At 50.4% G+C, this 19,126-nt stretch overlaps 1 protein-coding gene across 6 annotated transcripts in view; it reads right to left on the minus strand.

The window, feature by feature from the left end:
* The window catches only part of RGS12 (regulator of G protein signaling 12), a 104,571-nt gene that overhangs the window by 27,573 nt on the left and 57,872 nt on the right, over positions 1-19,126 (minus strand). The gene's annotated exons all lie outside the window — the stretch shown is intronic.

Here is a 19,126-nt window from a genome sequence, read left to right on the forward strand (position 1 = left end):
CTCTCTAAAAACTCCCAGCCTTTGTGTTTCCAGACTTCTATCTTGGCCGTTATTTTCTAGACTGCCCCTCGGTGGGAGCTGTTTGAGGCTTCCTCACGATTTGGTGGGAATCCTCAGGAAGTCACGTGTGACTTTCTCGGCACCTGTCTTTAGGAAGCACAGAATGCCAGTTCACTGCAACCCCGGTGATGTCTTGGTGGGGCACCTGCTCTCCCCACCACAGGACTGTCTCCTGGGGAGTAGGGGGCGGTGATGGGAGCATCTGGTCCCCTACCTGGCCCGCGGCCACCACCCTCCTCCACTTTTGGTCCATAGTCCACTGTAAGACAGAGCTTTCCTTTCTTCCCCATTTTTACAAAGTCCTTTATTTAGAAGAGCAGGCCCTCAGTGGACTTTTATTTTATTCCATAGCTTACAATCCATACATATCTGCGGTGTTTTCTCCTCCTCTTTTCTGTCTGTTCCGCCTCCCTCGGCACTGGCCCCTGTGTCCTTCTGGGGAGCCTGCACGCACACTGAGTGTCTCCCGATTTTCAAGTGCGCTTTCCTTGCTCCAGACCCACAGGTGAGGCTGGGCGTCAGGGGCAGATGGTTCCTTTCACTGAAGAGTTGTTCGGGCACCAAGCTCTGCACACGAGGGGTGCCTACTGCCATGGCCGGTCTCACTGCTTCCAGAACTTTCCAGTGGACAGAGCTAGGAATGAGATGCATGCGCGCACAGAGCCACACGGGCATTTCCACGTATGTCCGCACATCGACTAGAACCATGAGTTCACACTGACACCTCCAACTTCGACCCAAGCCCAAGGACATTCTGCTTTCCTGGGACTCCTTCCCCAGCTGTGGGGAGCTGGGCTCCCACTGTCCTGGGTCGTAGTCACTCATTTACTAAAGCCCAGAATACACCTGGACCCTCTACAAGATCATGTCAGAAGGGCTAACTCATACCACTGAGAAAACCAAACCTACTACCTGCGGTCAATCTTTCTGTCTAGTTCTTTTTCTCAGATAAAAGAAACACAGAGTCAAATGCACGGTCTTTGGTGTAGGACTAGGTGAGTTTCAAAATCACCTTTCATCCACCTTTTCAAGCCTGAGCTAACTCACCGAGCGAACCTGTCCTCTCTTTAAGCCAACAAGGTCTTGAGGATGCCTGCCACCAGGTCACTACGATGGTGAAATTCAGCAGGAGGGGGAGCCCAGGTGGAGACTCAGGCCCCAGGATGGTGGTGCCGTCTGTGGGCAGTGAGTGGGTTCAGAGACCTCTGTGCCTCGATTTTCCTATTAGGGCAGAAACTGACATTTGCAGGGTCTGGGGCCAGAGAACATGAATAAAGGAATTCAAACTATGTAACTAAACACTGAAAAAGCATAGGAGGAGTGGCCATCCTGCTAAATAAAGAGGCTACATTCTATTAGCCTACCTTCAGCCTGGAAGAGCAGATCTGAATTTAGAATCTAGAACTCGGCCGTCCGAGCTCTGCACCGAAATGTGGCAGAATGGGGTGGGGCTGCACCCCACCGCCTTCTCTTCCCACCCCAGCACTACCCCCAACAGCCTTGTATCCAAGACTGTCCCCTTATCCCCAAAGCAGTCACCCTCTGGACTGAAGAGTGTTCACTTCATTCCCTAGTTACCAACAAATTTACAGCAGCAAGGCCAACACCACCCCCCCACCCCGAGAAATCGTATATGGAATGCTTCTGAGCGGGCCAGTGTGACTGGGGGTGGAAGAGGGCACAGATGGGACCAAGTGGGCCAGCAGGGATGTACAGAGCCCCACTGATCATCAGAGCACGATTCTGGAAGCCTATAAGCCCTTCCTCAAGACATGTCTGGAAACTCTTGCTCTCATACAATCACCCAACTTATGCATGAAGTTGCCAGGGTCAGAGAACTTCCCGGCACCTGCGTGACCGTGACCAGGGACAGTGCCGTGCGCCCGGGCACCTATTCCACGGTGAGGCCCTTGGTGCCCCCACGGCCAGAAGACACAGCTCTGCAGGGAAGGTAAAGACACGCTGCAATTCACAGGGAGGCCCGTGGGCACGAACACACATGGGCCCAAACAGGGGAACTCGACATTCCAAGCCTTTCCGCAGTTGGAACTCCAAGTCTCATTTCTCACTGTTCTGGAAGCAAGCAGCGAGACCCACTCTCCACGTCTGAAATGACACAAGTCCTGGAGAGTGAAATGCCAAGCAGATGGGCGAAAATGCTGCGGGAGCTCCCGAGGCCACGTGAGTGGGCAGAACAGTAACCGAAAAGGGTCAGTGTAGGAAGTGTGAGGCGACAAGCGGAGACGGGTGCATCTTATCACTTGTCACACTGAATTTGCAGGATTCTGGTCTCAGAGCCATCCACTAACGACCACAAGTGGCTGGCAGGCTGAAGGTGCCATCCGACCACAGGGAGCCTCCAGGACTCTGAAAAGGAGACGCGGGACATTTTTCAAAGATGAGCCGCCATCAAATTCATTTATTACGCTGGTTTGAACCTAAACAAATGTGCCTGATTCACTTACTAGTTAATTCTCTGTGAAATTAATTAATTTCATTCCACTGGAAAAAAACACGTATCCTCTATGAAAGCAGCGCTCTTTTATCCTGGTGCCAAAGGCCACACAGGGAGCATGGCTCTCCCAGCTGCAGCCGCTGCCTGATGCACAAGCCCAAGGACCCCAAATTCGAGCTCCATGAGGAAGACGCAAAATGCCGCTAAACCCTCCCCACAGCCGAGGCAGGGCCACCCACACAGAAGGCCAAAGGCACAGCGACGGGCCCTTGGCCTCCACCGCCATGGAGCAGGGGGAGGCAGGGCAGGGGCACTTTCCCCAACAGGACTGGGGCCAAAGCACTGGCCCCCAAGGAAGGAAAAGGATTGCACACATGCAACCCTAAAAGATGCTTGCAGCAGGAACGTCCTCCCCCAGAGACGGCACTTGGGGACCACTCCTGCGAGTGCAAGAAAGATCATCACGGGAGAAAGGAAGAGACTGGGTTTACAGGTAATCCCAGTGTAGCCATAAGCCGGGGCTTTCTGGGGGCAGTGATGGAGTCACAGAGTTTCAGTGAAGATGGTACGACAGAAAACTAAACACGAGGAGTATCTGTGTCTCTTCTACGGATTCCAAAGAAAACAATCACGTTTAAAAAAGTTCCTTGTCCAAAACCGGGTTCCAAAAATCTGGTCCCCATGCTGAGTCCATGTTCCCTGGGGGCCTTCGGCCACCCCACCCCCACCCCGCCCCGCTCCTCCTCCAGCGGCAGGAGGCGGCAAGGCTCCCGGGACCTCGGCCAGCAGACCGTCCCTCCAGCGGTGTTACTAGAGCCCGGGTTGCCCACCTTGCAGGCTGGCCGTGGGGAATTGCCAGGCTGACTCTTCTACGGGATGAGCAGATGAGCAGGGATCGGCTATTTGGGGAGCCCATTCTCTACTTTTTCTTCCTCAGACTGGGTGGGGACATTTAAGATGGATGGGAGGTCAGTGGGCCATCTTGGGCTCTCACTGATTTGATAGTATCTGTTGAAGGTCTGCTCTGCAGCGAGCCCTGTCCTGTGGGTTCCGGAGTCCCGCTGCCTGGCTGAATGAGAGCCCCAGTCTTCCTGGCTGGGAACGCCCCTCCCTATAGGGGACAGGCTAAAAGGCAAATGACTTCCTATTATATGTATCTTGAGGTTTTAACTCACAATTCATGAAATATTTTCTCCTTCAAAAATATCTAAACCTAAATCTAAGATCTCTATTGATCATTACCTAAAATCCCTGCCCTATCTTCCCTCTCCAGAGAAAACCCATCTTATTAATTTGGTGTTGATCTTTCCAGATATTTCTTAATGCCTTTACCAACATAAATATGTTCCCACAGAAACAATGTGTATTGTTTAGGAAAGCTACTAATTTTTATCTTTCCAAATTACATTGGTTCTGAAAATCCTGGTCATGTGACTGACGTGCTTTGGGGTTTTTATTTCGATATTAATATCATTCAAGAATAATGATAATTTGGTTTCCTCCTCTCCAAGCCTTTTTTTTTTTTTTTTTAGATTTTATTTATTTATTTGACAGAGATCACAAGTAGGCAGAGGGGCAGGCAAAGAGAGAGAGGGGGAAGGAGGCTCCCTGCTGAGCAGAGAGCCCGATAGACCCTGAGGTCATGACCTGCGTCAAAGGCAGAGGTTTTAACCCATTGAGCCACCCAGGTGCCTCCTCTCCAAGCTTTTTAAACTTATTTCTTTTTCTTGCCTTAACACTGCTGGCCAGAATTCCCAATACACTGTTACATAGTTGCTGAGACAGGGAATATCCTTGCCTTATTCCTAGCTCTAATGAGAACGCTTCTAATGTTTATCCATCAAGTATAACTTTTAAAAAATCAGAGCGGGCAATTCTATCAGATACTCATTTAGCCTCTATTGTGATAAGCATAGGGTTTTATCCTTTTACTCCAGTAACACAGCACAATCTGTTCCTATGGCCCATGGATACAGGGACCCTGTTTTGTTTGCAAATGTATCCCCAGTGCCTAAAATAGTTTTTAGAAGAAAGCAGGACAAAGGAGGAGCTCAAAATGTAATTGCTAAATGAATAAATGGTTCGTTAGTTTCTACTTTATTACTTCCTTAATCTTAATTTGCACTTATTTTTCTGTTCTGTTTTCCTACTTTCTTATGTTGAAAGTTTAGCTCCTGCGTTTTCTAACCTCTCGTTTTTATAATATATACATTTAATGCTATGAGATTTTCTCCGAAAACCACTTTGGTTACATCCCATGGTGTTAACATGCAGCACTAAGATTGGGAAGCAGTTCTAAATTGCATTGTGATTTCCAGTTTAATGTTCTCCTTGACCCACAGATTATTTAGAAGTGTAGCTCCGAAATTTCCAGTGGATTATTTTTTGTTGTCTTTTTCGTGATTGGCATCTATTTAATTACACTGCTGTCAGCAGATGTGCTCTGTGCGCTCCAAAGATTTTTATTTTTATTTTTTTTACTTTTAATTAATTTATTTTTTAAAAGATTTTTATTTATTTATTTGACAGACAGAGATCACAAGTAGGCAGAGAGGCAGGTGGAGAGACAGAGGAGGAAGCAGGCTCTCCATGGAGCAGACAGCCTGCTGTGGGGCCTGATCCCAGTACTCTGAGATCATGACCTGAGCTGAAGGCAGAGGCTTTAACCCACTGAGCCACCCAGGCGCCCCAAGATTTTTAAAATCTTGATATACTCAACTTGGGTGAATATTTCACACACCTCTGGGAAAAAGGAGAGTCTCTTTTGGGTATAAAGTTCTATATATACTTGTTAGAGTTTATTTTTCCATTTATTTACCGGCTTGATCTCTTACTTTCCGAGAAAGGTCCATCACAGTCTCTCCCCAGGAGTACACGTCCATGCATATGGTGGTCCCGTCTAAGTTTCCTTTATAAATAAGATGCTCTATTTTTGGTGCACAGAGCTTCTCTCCTTACATTTTTTTTTCACTTTGAGTTATTTTGTCTGAGATCCACATTCTCATACCAGTTTTTCTTTCTTAGTATCTGTCTGTTATGTCTTCTTACATTTACATATTTCAATCTGCCAGGGTCGTTTGTTTTAAAATTGGACTTGCAACAGTCTTGGTGGGGATTTTGTACTGTTTGAGGCTTTTTTCTTCCCATCCATCCGGAAACCACCTTCAGGAACTGTCCTAGGCTCCTTCTCCACCCAGTTCCCCTGGGCGGCTGTAGCTGCTTCCGGCCTTCAGTTATACTGAAATGCGATCAGAGCAACAACAGCAACACTAACAGCAGCAGCGTCGCCACAGCCGGTGATTACGGGCCGGGAGTGGCTCACTCACTGTGTGCACTCACCCCCTTAATTCTCCTGAGAACTCTTTGAGCTCAGTCCCGGGCTCCCACTGTGCAGATGGGAGCACTGAGCCACACCGCCGGGGCAGAGATGGGATGTGACCTCACTGTGCGCCCCGCTGCCTCTCAAACTCCAGCCCCCAACTCACCCTGAAGGTTTGCGACGTGCCTTTTCTGCTCCACCTCTAACTCTACAAGTTTATCCAGGCATTCAACTCCACTGATGCACGGGTGACTCCCGGACTTTCTGCATTCTGTATCTGTTTATCCAAATGTCTACACAACATCTCCCCTTGGACATTGAGCGAGCATCTCGAAAATCCCGGGTCCACAGCAGAACTCTTGCTATTGTCCCATTGTCCGTTTCTTCCCATCCTACTCCTTCCTCTCCCTGCAAATGCCAGGATCGTCCCCCTAGGTGCCAAAGCAAAAATGCAGAAGTCGGCTTGGGGACCCTGTCTCCTCGCTCCACGATTCCCCTACGGACACGGGCATTCTCTCTCAGCTTCCCCGCTGCCCTAGGTGCCCCTTCTTGGCTTCTCCTGACTCCCCCTGTCTCCCCAAACGCATACTAGGGCTAAGCTCAATTCATGTTCCAGGTTCAGCTTTGCCCGGTCATGCTGCCCTCTGGCTGGGTCAAGCCCCAAACCTCTGCCACCCGAAATGGCATCACATCTGGCCACGGTCCACCAATTACCCACAGGCAGGTGTGGCCTTTCCAGTGGCTTCTCTCTGATGTGATGGGTCACCTTATATCCAAATCCTCAAAAAGCCTCAGACATTGCAGGCTTCTCCCTCACCTTCTTTTAGACAATGGATCTATCCGAGGGTGACACATTAGCCTGAAATCATCTCAGTTAATCCTGGTTTTAGATATTTATGGAGATCAGTCAGCTAAAAAGAAATAGTTCGTTAAAAGACAAATAAACCAAGCCAGATTTAGTGTTTATTCCTGGGGAATGACCTCAAGATTTTTATAGAGCAAGGCAATAAGCGGCTACATAAAGGAGATCACAAATGCATGGTTACAAAACAAATTTTTAAACCCAGCAGTCTTAATGTCAATGGCTGTTTGTGGCTTTAAGCTAACATTTGCAGAGGAAGCATCACTCCGAAGTGCTATGTCTCGCCCAGCTGAAACAGAAGCAAAGATGACTGGAGCATGGCCAGGGACGCACACGCTGGCTCTGAGATGCACGGGCAAATGCCTGGGGCCGGGAAGAGCAGGAGCGATCCTGAGGGCACACAAGGCTGAGAACACACCGCAGATCTCACAATGCACCAAGAGTGAGAGTAATTATGGCACCAAGTGTCGACCTAATGACAGACAAAGAGGCCAACGGAACAAAAGACAGAGGCCAGAAACAGACCCACAAAGATATGATTACCCGATAAAGAGGGAGAGGATCAGCAACGCAACACCTGGGGCCAGGCCAGCTGGACCAAAGACGGACAGACAAGTCTCATCCCCTGACTCACACTGTGCCCAAGAAACCGCTTCCAGGGGATCTGAGATTTCAGTGGGAAACACTAAAACAATGGTTTTACCTGCACGGTCACGGCACAGGCAAGACCCGCTCCAAAAGGACATAAAAAGTATCGCCAGAACAGAAAAATGACACACTGGATGACTGTAAGATGAAACGCTTTGGTCAGCGGAAGATACCACCAGCGGAATGAACAGATAAGCCACAGAGGGGCTTCCTGCGCACGTAAAGTCAAGACAAAACTTCTTTAAATTTTCTACAAATCAATAAGGGAAGACTGGCGATCTGATAGAAAAAATGAGCAAAACTCTTGCACAGGTACTTCTCAAAGAGGATATCCAAGTGGCCAAAACCATGGAAGGCGCTCAGCTCATGGGTCACCAGGGAACCACAAACACAAACCACGACCCGATGCCCATATTCCCTCCTTGAGGCTAAGATGCAAACAGACAACGTCAGGTGTGGCGAGGATATGAGTCCACACATGCTGGCTGGCATACACACGGTGGAACTGTTCCGGAACACTGTGTTTACTATAGCACCGTGTGTACCCGCACTGCGCGCCAGCCTGTCACAGCAGAAGTGTTTGCGGACAGCCACCTCGAATCCCACACGGGCCTGACAGCACACCACCAGCGATGGCCAGAGGTCAGAACTCAGGGAAAGGTCAGCAGCAGTCCCGTGGACTCGTGGCCGTGGCCGCGAGAATGAACGTTTACTGATAGGCACAACACGTATAAAACCTAAAACCCACAAGCCTTGAGTAAACGGCAGCAGCTGGATGCGGAGGAGGACGTGTGGCATGAGTGCATTGTGTTCAAGGTCAAAAATAGGCAAATGGAGCAATGGTGTCAGCCATCAGGCTACTGGTCTGCTTTGGAGTCTGGGACTGGAAAGGGGGAGAGGGGCTTCCAGGGGCTGGTAACACGATACGCTCGTGCTGTGGACAGTCCTCAGGCCTCTTGCTGCTGGTGTGCGGCCTTCAGTGTGTGGCTTACTCTCCAAGGAAAAGTTTTCATGGCTTGAAGAGCAGGTGTGACAAAAACACATCGGAGGGATCTGGATGGAATATTATCATGAAACATGAGAAAAGAAGAAAGAGTAGCCTCTCCAAATTAGTATCTTATAATGTAAAATGTAACTTTGTATAATGAAACTAACTATTCTAATTAGAATAATTTGATATTCCTTTCTGTAGTTGTTATCGACCATTTCTATATTCAAATCAACCAAAGTTGAGTTTTGAGACTTGTCGTTAGGAACAAAAACGGGGAGCTGTCCTAAGTGAGGACTGTCCCATGAGTGTTCCAAGCAGCTGCGTCAGCGGGGAGAGGGGCAGATAACTGAGCATCTGCGCTCTTGACTTTCCCCAGCAGCGGGGACGGTGACCGGCACACAGTCTGCTGGAGCAAACAGAGGTATGCCCGGAAAGAGCCCGGGTCTGAGCACGGAGAGGCCACATGTGAGCAAAGCCGGCAGAGGGGGCCGAGGGCAATCTGTGCGTGGGGCAGGGGCTCTGGTCCCTCACCAACTCCCAGCCACCAGTGGGACAGACGCAGGGAGCCCGGCCAAACTCAACCTGGGGCCGACCCCTTCCTTCCAGATTGCAGCCGGGTCTCCACAGTGAGTTCTTACAGATCCCTCACGGCTGGGTGAGTGAGCTGGAGCTGGAGGGATGGGAACTAACTCAAAGGGCTGACTTTATAAAGCTGGGGAAAGAGGACATTAGATCAGGACGATCAGACTCAGCAACACTGCAAACATGCGTAAGAGCTTTTCACCCCCAAGAACTGGGATGAGTGAGGGGGACACAGATTTGCTTCTGGTGGTAGCAACGCACTGACACGCCTGAGCTGAAGCTGCAGGACAACCTGTGACGGGCCTCCTGTCCACCTGCTGCTTAGTGGGTGCACTGGTGCACAGCCACCAGACCGAGAGGCTCAGACGCTCTGCCCCTGACGCCCGAGAGGCTGGTGACCTGCAAACTGGGAGCCGCCTGCCCGCAGGGAGGACTGCATGGGTTCAAGCATGGGAAGCACCTAGGAGAGTCCCTCCTGGCCCGAGGAAAGGCATCCAGGCCCCCGCTGTTTCTCAGTATGGTGCTCCATGAGCCAGGAATCCCTCCTGAGCTCCCCTGCTCTCGTTCCTAGAGAGGACTGGGTCATGCCGGAGACATGGGCTCTCCCCCAAGGGGGAGGCAGAGCCTAGTTATGATGGCCACAGGAGACCCGTCTGGTAGAGTCAGGGCAAGAGCTCCTCATTCATTCCACTAGTTCACTCTGGTGGCCTCAATAAATTCTACCAGGATACCACAGGAATGTGAAGGTAGCCCAAGCTTACTGGGTTCCAGACTTTGGTGTCGCTCATTCATTAGCTCTTTCAAATGCCAACACTGATCCAGGACTGGATACATCAGGGACAGGACTGGGGGGATGAGAACCCACTCTTTCTGGGTTGTGAGGGCAGCTTTTATCCTATAGGTAATGGGAACTCACGAAAGTTCTTTGTGCAGGAAAGTGTCATGGCTTGAGTTTTGTTTAGAATTTGAGAGACCACACCCTCCCAATTATAGTGAAAAAAATTGTATCACAAGAATTCTGTGTCTGGCCATGATGGAGTAATGGGGACCAGACTTCCCATCTCACCACATATAATGGAAAACTAGGCAAAACAGACCAACAACAGTTCTCAAAAACTGGACCATAGTCACTGTAAGACTCTGATTCATGATGGAAAAGAGACCAGTGAGCAGAGTCCCGAGACTGCCCAGCACCCAGCCAGCAGGCGCCCACAAAGGGCAGCACAGGGAAAGGGGAGCTGCATAGATGACAGCTCTCTCATCGTGCTGAACAGAGACCAGACTCAGGGAAGCACAGGTGGCTGGAATCTGTGGGGCGGCAAGAGCGAGTGGGAAAAGAGCTGTGGGGAGCTCACAGGAGACCCTGGGGCCTGTTGCTGAGTTCTGGCTCATGTGGGCACAGGGTGAAACCCCACGAGGCTGGGCAAAGAGCAGCCAGAGAGCTGCAGGCTGACCTGCCCCCACAGCTCACACAGAGTTCCAGGCAGTTCTAGTTGGACACATGCCCCTCAAAGGAGACCCCACATGTGTTAGGCTCAAGTAGTGTGGCTAAACCAACCTATAGTAAAAGCTACCCTAGACTTGCCCTTAAAAATCCTAAAAACAAGCCTCGCAGGGATCAAGCCAACCCAGAAGCAGCTTAACAGCCTATTAAACAAACTTCTGTGCTCTTCAAAGGAAGACAACAAAATCCAGCACCGGCTGAAAATCTCTACACATGTGAAGATGCAGAAAAATGTAGCCCGTAACCGGTCAACAGGACAGACTCACAAATGACAGTGATGGCGTGTTAGTAGCCCAGGAATTGAAGACAGGCAGAGATGCCTCAAACATGATCACGGGTATAAGGAAGGCAGGGACGCAGCGAGGAGAAAGGCAAAGGGCTGGAGGAACCTCAGAGGCCCTGCTGAGACAGACACAGCCTCGGAAGCGAGTAAGTCACAGGATGGCATGAACGCATATCAGACACTGTGGAAGAAGAGATCATTGAACTTAAAGACGGAGCTAAGGGATGTATGAGCCGTGAAGCATAGGAGAGAAAAAGAAGGACTAAAAATGAGTGTATCTCCAGGGGAATAGGAAAAGCCTGAGTGGCCAAGATTCTTGTAATTAAAGGAGAAAATACCTGATCCTCAGGAAGCATGTACACAACAAAACCAAATCAAGACTTACTAGAGTTAAACTGCTGAACACCAGCAATAACGAGAAAATCTCAAAAGCCTTCTAAGCGGCACTCCCGGAGGAATACACTTGATCTTCTTAGAGTTCATCTTGCTTGGGGACAGGGAAGTTTTTCCTAATTTGTTTGCACAAAAACTACTCAAAGACAGTCCTTGGGAAAAGCCCTGAGTCATCCCCAACCTCAGGATCTACTTTTAAACCTTTCCTCTAAATTATTCTGGCCAATCAAGTTTTCAACCCGGTCTACAAGACGCTTTCCCTTGGCAACTTTATGAATAATCTGAGAGTGAATCTATGAAAATTTTCTAGACCATTCTGAAAGTCTTTTGGTTAGAAAACCTCCCACATTTAAAACAATATTCTTTCAGTAGACCTTTTATGAACGCAGAACAAAGATCAAAACACACATAAGCCACAAGTGTGTAGCTGGATTTCCACAAGTGAACACACCCTTGGAGCCAGCTTCCAGGTCAGCTCCTAAATCAAGAGGCAGAACTTGAGCTGCCCAGAAGCTACAACCACTTCCCTGATGGAACACATGACTTACAGAAACTGTCTATACGCTCCACTCATTTTACACTACAGTTTTGTAAGAGAGGCTTCCCCCGCCAAGAAACAAAGTAATTAATTCCCTTGGAGTAGGAAGGATATACACCTGCTTCCAGATAGGGCCTCTGGAGGGAGGATGAGGAAAAGACACAGGAGGGGTACAAATGGGACCTCGACCATGATTTTAATGCTTTAGAAAAAGAGTCAGAAGCAAATACTCCCAAACGTTAACATTTGTTACTTCTAGAAGGTATGTATGTACTCACTGGCTTTATTACTTTAAACTTCTGTTTGCTCAAAAAAAAAAAAATTCACAATAGAAATAATTATGAATAGGGGCCTCTGGGTGGCTCAGTCAGTTAAGCATCTGCCTTCAGCTCAGGTCATGATCTCGGGGCCCTGGGATCGAGCCCCGCGTCATCGGGCTCTCTGCTCAACAGGGAGAGTTTGCTTCTCCTTCTCCCTCTGCCCCTCCCCCCACTTATGCATTCTCTCTCAAGTAAATAGTCTTTTAAAAAGAGAAAAATTACTAATAAAAGCTCTCTCCAAATATCTTATAGAACTGGCAAGAAAGAAGCACGGTGGAAGGCATCTTGGCATGAATCAAGTCTCTGTGCTTCCCCAAACTAAAATCTACAGTCTGTCTGGTGTTTACAAATACTTAGAACTTCATTCCCTGAAGTACTTCAGGTGCCTGGTGCCCAGAGGAGCAGGCAAAAAGGGGGGATTTGTAAAGCCCTCGTCTACAGCAACCTACTTTCCTCTTTCGTTTCCTACTAAAAGTTCCATTTAGAAACAAGACAAGCCCGCACATGGCAGCATCCCAAGTAAGTGCGGGCACATGAAGTGGGCTCACAGGCTTCCTGTCCCCACGCGAAAGCAGGCGGGTGGAGGGGTGGCTGGGCAGACCACAAACTCGCCTCAAACTTCACAAAAGCAACCACAGGAGGAGGCTGTCTTGTGGTGCCATAACAGGAGAAAGAGAAAAAGGAGGGGGGAAAAAAGCCAAAGAAAGGTTAAAAACAAAAACGTTTCTGTAGGTTCTCTGCCTGACCCACCCGAGTCCATAGCCATTGTCCTGGGGAAGGAGGGGCCTCAGCAGAACCCTGACATTCTCAGTAAGGCAGACTAATGGGGAAGCAGGGGAGAGCAGGGATAAACTTTTGTGGGTACATCCCCAGCTGGCCCCAAGGATCTCGGCCCAGGCAGGGAGGATGCAGGGGCTCAGCGCTGAGGTCTCCCTAGGCTGGACAATGACTGTACCAGAAAGTGATCGGCACATGGCGACTGCTGACCTATGTAGTAGATGGGAAGGTGAACAGATAGAGAGGTAAATGGATGGGTAGATGGATGGATGGATAGAGGAAAGAAGGTATATAACATGCAAAAGACAAACACAAAGTCTGGTCTGAAAGGAAACCTAGTGTAAAGAAGGTTAAAATTCTTCATGTTCTAGGAGGGAACGGGGAGAGCACACAGCTGACAAAACAAATCGAGGACAAGAGCAATACTATTATAGCACCGAGAAAGAGATAAAAAGAGACAAGATAGGTCTGAAAATCTCATGACTTAGAATAAAAGACTTTTGTCACCAAGTTGTGCAGAGTACGATAAGAACAGACTGACTTTCTTGAAGAAGCAGAAACATGAGGAACAAAGCACCTGTAGACTCTCAGAAAGCCGCTAGCAAGTCCAAGTGAAAGAGAAGAGACAGAGAAGCCCGTGAAAGGGTAGATGGCAAGCCTTCTCTCCTCCACTCCATGCAGAACGGAAGCTCGCAGCGTGGGCTCTGGGTCTGACACCAGATTGTATGTTCCACGGGTGACGTGTACTCTTGTGGCCATGAGCCCAGGAGGGGTAGGAACCCAGAAGGAGAATGTGGAGGCTGCTGGCCAGGTCTCCCTTGGGTGTCCAAGCCACCAAGCAGCCTGAGGGCCCCCAGCCCGGTCCTCTCCACAGAGCAGCACACACAGGGGATGCGAATCTGCACGGGTGACCTGGGGCGTCGGGTAGCATGGCTCCGACCTGCCATCCCCCTGCCTCAGCGGCTCTCCACAGAAACACCTGATCTGATGCTCCCCTATTTCAGAGTGGCTGGATGTGGGTCGACTTTTTTTCGACTTTTTTTTAAGGATTATTTATTTGAGAGAGAGAGAGAGAGAGCATGAGCAGCGGGAGGGGCAGAGGGAGAGAATATCAAGCAGACTCCTCACTGACCAGGGAGCCTGATGTGGGACTAGATCCCACGACCCACAAGATTACAACCTGAGCTGAAACCAACATGCCGATGGCCAATAGGTACGTGAAAAGATCCTCAACGTCCCTCATCATCAGGGAAATGCAAGTCAAAACCACAGTGAGGAATCACCTCACCATCAGGATGACCCTCATCCAAGAGATAAGAAACAACAGGTGTTGGCCAGAACGTGGAGGAAAGGGACCCTTGCGCCCTGTTGGTGGGAAGGTAAGTGGGTGTGGCCACTATGGAACCAGTAGGGAGGTTCCTCAGGAAATAAAAATAGAGCTTCCCTGTGACCTAGCAACCCCACCCCTGGGTATGTGTCCGAAGGGACTGAAATCAGGACATCCAAGAGAGATCTGCACCCCTGTGTTCACAACAGTTGAGGCGTGGTGTTGGTTGACAGGTAAAGGGATAAAGAAATTATGATACATCCATTCATGGGAGAATTATCCATTCGGTCTTCAAGAAGAAATTCTGCCTTCGGGACACCATGCACGGACCCAGAGGACAACATGCTACATGAAATAAGCCGGACACAGACAGGTACTGTGCGTTCTCCCTCGTGTTTGGGATCTAAAATTTAGCGGATGCTTGAACAGCACAGGGCTTAGGGTGAACTAACCCACTCCCCGCTCAGTCACAAACCCGAAATCCGTGTTCTGACTCTTTCGAAACTTCACTGCGGATAGTCTCCTGTTGACTAGGAGACTTGCCGATGACACACACAGCTGACCCACACATAGTCTGTTGTCATTGTATCATAGGCTGTATCTTACGATAAAGTAGGCCAAAGAAAAGAAAATCCTAAGGACAATGTATTTCCAGGACTGTCCTGTATTTATTGGGGAAAAAAAACCTCGTGTCTAAGCATGAAGTTCAAACCTGTGTCGTTCAAGGGCACCTGGAGTCTAAGTCCGCAAAGGCAAAGGCAGGAGGTGGTTAGCAGGGGTGGGGCGAGGGGGATGGAGAAGATGTGGTCGAGCTTCACGGAGTTTCAGTTATAAGATGACTGGGCTCTGAGGACCTCGGGTGCAAATGGTGACCACACTTCACAAACCTGTCCTGTATACTTGTGATCTGCTAAGAGAGTCAATGTTAAGGTCCTCACCCGCACCTCCCCACAAGTAACCATGCAAGGTGATGGGCTTAATGTTAAATACCTTGATTGCGGTAATCATTTCACAACATATATGTGTTTCAAATCACCGTGTTGCATATCTTAAACATATACAATTTTTATTTGTCCTCTCTGCCTCAGTAAAGCTGGGGAAAATGAAAATAATTGTAAAAAGAAACACAAAGAGCCAGCGTGCAGAATATGGGTACTAGGAGTGGGGACGGGCCAGAGTGTGCATGGCCAGGTACCAATGTGGCCAAGAACACACAGCCTTATTTCTGGATGGCGCCTTTCCTGAGGCCCAAGGTCCGCGACATGTGTCATCTTAGTGGCTTGCTAACATGACATATCATCGCCCTCTACTCTGACCACAGTTACTAAATGATCCCCACTTATGAGCACAGCCTCTTAGCTCCCAGTTACACAGGAACTAAAGAGCAGGGGACACTTCCCCATCTCCCCGTGACGGAGTGCTAAGGACAGAAGTAGGAGAGACACCGGTCCGGAGTTTGCAAAGTCAACGCTGGCTCGATGAAGCCCAGCAAGGCCCCCACGGCCCGGCCACACGGGGCAACTCAGCTGCTCCTTCCCTCCTAACCCGCCAGCCTGGGGACGCACCAGCCATCTCTCCACTGCCCTAAGGCTCCCCAGACTGTGCACACCCTTGGAAAGGGCAGACAGAAAAACAGGCCAGAGAGGAGGCTTAAACTCAAAGCCCATGTACATTCAGAGAACAAACAAGAATTAAAAATCCCATGTGTCTTTTATCTGGTAGTATTGCCAACTTCAAAAATGTTCCCGTTTTGATGTTAAAATAATAATCAAAACTAGTAGAAAGGACTGCTATTCGTTTATGGCACAGAGTTCATAACGGACTTCAAAAATATGTGTCTTTGGGCGCCTGGGTGGCTCAGTGGGTTAAGCCTCTGCCTTAGGCTCAGGTCATGATCCCAGGTCCCGAATCGGGTTCTCCATTCCGCAGGGAGCCTGCTTCCTCCTCTCTCTCTCTGCCTACTTGTGACCTTTGTCTGTCAGATAAATAAATAAAATCTTTAAAAAAAAAAATGTGTCTCTGTTAGTGAGAGGCAATGGATGGCAGCTTCTGGAGGAAGACAGGAGACTGGCCACATGTGACCCTCCGTGGGCTGGCCACCTGGGAGAAGGCTCAGGACACAGCCCCAAGCCCCATGACTCAACCAGACTGCTCTGCTTTTGTGCTCTACCAAATGCAGTTCTGCGGGGCTTGCCTGCTTGTGTTCTAGAGAGTTCCACCAAGGACTAAAACCTTTGAAAGCCACTATCCCAACCAAGGCTCTGCCCGCGCGTCCTGTGAACGCCTTCATTCAGTCATTCATCCAGCAGCCACCCTGGGTACCTCCTGCCATGCAGGGCACCAAAGCCACCGCAGGGAGGCCACCTGCCAGCAGGTGGACAGGTAGACGACGCAGCCATACAGACAGATGATGAGGATGAGAGCCACGTCGGCAGTGCTGGGCACAAATGGAGCCAGGCCAACACTCAGAGGAAGGCTGGTGGCAGGCACAGATCCCTCAGAGGAGCTGCCGCAGGACAGGGATGAGGCCTGAGGGGCACATGAGACCAGGGCAGGGGGACGGTGCCCGGCAAGGCGCGGGCAAGCTCCAGCAGGCCCAGGTGGGTGTTGGTAGGGGAGCAGGCCACAGAGGGCTGGTAGTTTCGGGGAAGGGACTGCGGGGAGGCAGGCGGCGTGGACAGGCCCCCCAGTGAACAGAGAGGCTCTAGGAGCGGTGTCGGGGGAGAGCCGAGAGCCAGACGGGTGAGGCGGCGTTCACAGACAGCTGGGTAGAGGTGTCGCGTGGCCCTTGCGGGGACTGTGTCCATGGCTGTGCCCACCGCATGCGCCTGGGATGGGGGGAACAAACGTTCCCCCTCGCGCCTCACTTCTCAGCTTCAAAAGGCACATCTAGGAATGGCAGAAAGCAGCCTAACCTTTTGGGGACGTAGGAGTTGGGTGGGAGGGGAATCCTGGCAAAGCTGCTTGGTACGGGGTAAAAAAAGGAGAGAACTCAAATACAGGAAGAAGCTTTTATTACAAGAAAGCCACCCAGCTCCAAGCCCAGACTAAGAGCCGGGCCGGCCCCTCTCACGGCCCCACCTCGGCACTTCTGGCTTTCAGCTGTGGGCGGCCACTCGGAGCAAGTTTTGAATAACTTCCCACAGGGTGACAGCTCCATTTTTAAAACTCTCTGTGATGCTAGAATGTTCTTCCTTTCCTTGAGGCAGAAGCTGCCCCTGGGCTTCGCCCCCCTCCCCTTCCCCAGTCCTGGCTTGCCCTCCACAGGGGCCGACCTCCAACCCTGCCTGCACGAGGGTCTCTGGCGGCGGGGAGCCATCGATGAGGCCTCTCCTTGTGAGAAAGTGGAAAATACTCCTCAAGTTGACAAGGATCACAAAACCAGCCTCGTCCACTTCCCCAAAACAAAGCCACACTAGACGGTGAGAGGCTGTGAGATAAAGGGACACTACGTGAAACAGAAGACAGCGGTTACTGACCGTGTCTCTGAGTGGGTGGGTGACGGCCACCTCACCAAGACCACGCAAGATGTCCATGTGGAGACCGCCTCCACCTGTGAATTGGCTCCTGGGGCCCTGCCCTCCTCCTGGAGCAGGTGTGCTGCTTGGAGCTCCCAGGCCCCTCGGCGAACCTGACTCTCCCAGCCAGCACAGCACCCCAAACATCCCCCTGGGGAAACCTACTGCGAGCCTCTGCCTGGGTCCACTCGGCAGGCCCCTGTCTGCTGCTGGGGAAGTGTCCCCAGGAAGCAGGGTCAGGGACTGGAAGGGGGGCCGGGGCTAGACCTGGGGCGAGATGGGGCAGGAAGATGGGAGCCACGAGGCTCGGTGGCCGCGTTCCCCATGCAGGTTCTGTGCTCAGGCCGACCTCAGGGTCAGAATCCCCGAATTCCAGCCACTAACTTGGTTTCTGTGTGACTCTGATCAGCATAGCCTCTCTCTGGCTCATGTGCTCATCTGCAAAGATGGCAGAATATAATCTATTCCTCCTAGACCCAGTGTGCAAGTTCAATGAGAAACTAGTTCTTACAAATCAGAAGAGAAATCAAAGGTGGAAAAATTTAAAAAGCACTAAAAAAATGAAATAACACACACACAAGCTGTCTGAAGCAGCTCCCGAGATCCAGGGCATACTCATGGAATAGTGAGCCCTTCCCTTCCTGCCCCCCCGCACGGAGGCCCTGCACAGAAAAGGGCCTGGAAGGTGCCCCGAGGCACCCAGGTCTGCAAGGGCAGAAGGCCTTGAAGGGGAGGGGCCCTGCCTGCCACCAGCGGGGCGCCTTTTCCTCAGGAAGGACACACAGGACCACGAGTCTGGGGCTCCCCACACTCTGGGGGCTTGGCTTTGTACACACCCCGAGAGGATGAGATTCCCAACCTCCAGGACTCCCGCACCCGCTCCTGACAGAACAAAACTGTCATGGGGATTAGGCTTAATATTTATGTTGAAACTGAACTTCTCACATTTATAAATCCCCTGCAGAAATGCATGTCTTCTACCAGGAAAGAAAGGGTAAGCATAAACAGAATGTTATAGAAACCACTTGCTTTTTTCCTGGATTTGGTTACTGGTTCTATTTCTTTTCATTAAGGAAATCGTTCCCACTCCCAGCTGAAGGCTGATTAAATGGCATAATTATCACTGTATGTGAAATACGGAACGTAATTCCTTTTATTAAAATAAATCAATCCCCAAACACAACCTTCCGGATCCATGGCCCCAGCCTCAGGGATCGGCATATCTGTAATTCAAGAGGTGCTCTGCAGGCACCCCACGAGCGGCGGGGAGCAGGGCTGCAGGCTTGGGCAGAGCTGCCAGTTGTGCCAGCAGCCCCGTCCAGGGCCTGCCACCAAAGCCAGTGGTTGTGCCAAAAGACAGTGTCGAGAACACCACGCTGAGTTTCTTTTTCCCTTTGGGTCCCCAGGCACCCTTGAACCCCACACCTGTCCCGCTCTGGCCGCCGCCACTGTCGGCCCTCAGACCTGCTGCTGACAGACATGAGAACACAGGGCTCATATCTTTTGATACACTAGAACATTTGACTCTCAAAAGACAAAAGAATATATT

This window comes from Lontra canadensis, unplaced genomic scaffold (assembly GCF_010015895.1).
Source record: "Lontra canadensis isolate GAN:19392208 unplaced genomic scaffold, GSC_riverotter_1.0 scaffold1, whole genome shotgun sequence".
NCBI lineage: Eukaryota > Metazoa > Chordata > Mammalia > Carnivora > Mustelidae > Lontra > Lontra canadensis.